This window comes from Aegilops tauschii, chromosome 6 (assembly GCF_002575655.3).
Source record: "Aegilops tauschii subsp. strangulata cultivar AL8/78 chromosome 6, Aet v6.0, whole genome shotgun sequence".
NCBI classification, from domain to species: Eukaryota; Viridiplantae; Streptophyta; class Magnoliopsida; order Poales; family Poaceae; genus Aegilops; species Aegilops tauschii.
This window is the reverse complement of record NC_053040.3, coordinates 318199658-318202406: the sequence shown is the minus strand read 5'-3', so window position 1 is coordinate 318202406 and position 2749 is coordinate 318199658. Positions and strand designations below refer to the sequence as shown.

The window sequence follows — 2749 nt, the reverse complement described above, 5'->3', positions numbered from 1 at the left end:
TATAGGTTATAGAATGGTAATTGATTTTCGCAAATTAAACAAAGCTACTAGAAAAGATCATTAACCTCTACCTTTTATTGATCAAATGCTAGAAAGACTATCCAAACATACACATTTTTTGCTTTCTAGATACTTATTCTGATTTCTCTCAAATACCTGTGTCAAAAGAGGACCAAGAAAATACCACTTTTACTTGCCCTTTCGGTACTTTTGCTTATAGACATATGCCTTTTGGTTTATGCAATGCACCTGCTACCTTTCAAAGATGTATGACTGCTATATTCTCTTACTTTTGTGAAAGAATACGGGGTCATAGTTGGAGTACTTTTCTTCATTCATCGGTTGTTCACTCATATGATTTGTTTCCCTCATAATTCTTAATAATTTTCATGGGTAGATCTGGCTCTCATCTCCCAAAAGATTGTGTCATTTGTTACCTATTTTATTGGCCTACAATGAATTGTTTCCTCTATGGCATATCATTTTGGATTATATGTTACAGGACAAGGGTCTTTATCTTAAAATGTTTGGTAAAATGCGCAAGACACCAAGTTTTGACGGTATATGTTCTTGGAGGCATAAAAATTCAATTGTCCAGTGCATTCAGTTGCTCTCTCTCTCTCTCTCTCTCTCTCTCTCTCTGCAAGATGTTTAGAAATTGTAGTTTTAGTTTTTTTTAATTGCTTTTCATATTGAGAGCATTATTAGTCAACAGTATTTCATTTAGTTTCCTGCAGCAACACGCCAATTATCCTTCTGGTACAATAGTATACAAGTGAGAACGCCCAGTAGTTTGCAGTTTGGATTCAGGACAAAGCGTTTGCTAATTAACTTGCAGTTATGGTACGGAGTTAATCAACGTGTGTTACAGGTGGTGTTTCACCAAGTAATCTGAGACGCGGAGATATAACCCGTGCCGAACCAAAATCTTAGTACTCTGGCTGTCAAATAAAAAATGTTATTACTCCTATGAGTCAGCACTTAGCAGCATACATTAGTAGCCCCAAATTCTGCAAGCTACTCCGTGTACTCATGGCTGATTTCACTTTGCATTATATATGCCTACTGTCAATACTCAAATTGAGGGATAAACTCAACCCGCTGTAACATGAGATCGTGCCCCATTGTAAACCACTCTAGTGAAGCATGACTTGCTCTCGCTTGGTTGCTCTAATGTATGATGTTCTGATTGAATGCAACTTATTGTTTACTTCTCTTATGTTCATGCGTTCCCTTGGGATCTGACATGTACAGGAAAGAGCGACTTGCATGAGTGATAACATGGATCCATATGCCACATTTTCTGTTCCATTGTTCGCTTGGATATAGCCCTTGCATTCTCCACGCAAGCGTGCATCAATAATATGTATTATCTTATCTGGAAAGTTCCTCTCCACAAAGTTAACCATGTTGAGTTCATTCTCAAACATAGGGTCTATCGGTCTTTTGCCAATGAGCATCTCAAGGAGTACTATTCCAAAATTGTAAACATCCCCACGGATTGATGCCTGGCCACATTGAGCATACTATGCGAAGAGATAAAATTATATTAATTAATACACTGCAAAGCTTGTTGTTAACGTAAAGAACAAATGACCATGACAAATGGAACGGTGGAAATTAATATACCCGGAGCTATGTAACCTATCGTTCCCTTTAGTCCGATTGAGGAGTGTGAGCTTGAATGTCCAATGAGGCTTGCAATGCCGATGTCTCCCAAATAAGCATTCATATCATCATCAAGTAGGATATTTGTTGGCTGCAAATCACAATGTACAATCTGCCGTTCACAATCATTGTGTAAATAAGCTAGTGCATCGGCTATACCGATGCCTATGTTTACTCTTTGAGCTAAGCTCAAACTTTTCGAAGAACTACCCGAATATGTGTTGTGCAACCATGTGTCCAAATTCCCGTTAGGCATGAATTCATAAACTAGAGCTTTGAAAGGGTCACCACTATTGTCTATTGTCAAACATGCAGTTAGGATAGGTACAAGGTTCCTGTGCCGAATTCTACTCAGAACATCGCATTCTGTTACAAAACTTTTGTCTGCACATTTCATATCAAGGTCAAAAACCTTAATAGCCACTTGTGTTTTAGCTTGAGTTAATTTTCCTCTATACACTGAATCATAGCTTCCTCTTCCGACAAGGTTTAACTCTGAAAACTTCCATGTAGCTTGAACTAGATCATTATAAGCAACTCTAGGGAATTTCTTGCCAAAAGAAAGCAAAATTGAGTATGTTCTTCTTGACGTCTTCTTCCCGAAGAATATAATGTAAGTCAACATTACAAGTGACGCGAAGCCAAATAATGGAATCAATGCTCCGACCAAATAGTACTGTGTCTTTGACCTCCGAGAAACAGCAGGACACATGGGCATATGAAGATCCATGGCACCTCCACAGAGCCTCCAATTACCCACAAGTGAAACAGCTGTAGAATTTTCGAATATTCCATTTCTAGGTATTTATCCTTCAAGATGATTACATGAAAGATCAAGACTGTTAGCCTCTAGTCTATTTAGAGTTAATGGGATGGTGCCTGACAAGTTGTTGTGTGAAAGATTTAGCATACTCAGCAACGTCAGGTTGCCAAAATTTGATGGGATGTTTCCTGTAAGAAAGTTTTGGTCCATTTGCAAACTCTCTAAACCGTAACATTGGCCCAAAGAATCAGGAATTTTCCCTGTAAGCTTATTTGATGAAAGATCCAAACTAGTGACATGATTAATAAGGTTACCTAT

General features: G+C 38.1%; 1 pseudogene; it reads right to left on the bottom strand.

Annotated features, from left to right (window-relative positions):
* Positions 1-1188: 1188 nt before the first annotated feature.
* Positions 1189-2463, bottom strand: LOC109770485 (receptor kinase-like protein Xa21; annotated as a pseudogene).
* Between the last annotated feature and the right edge of the window lie 286 nt (positions 2464-2749).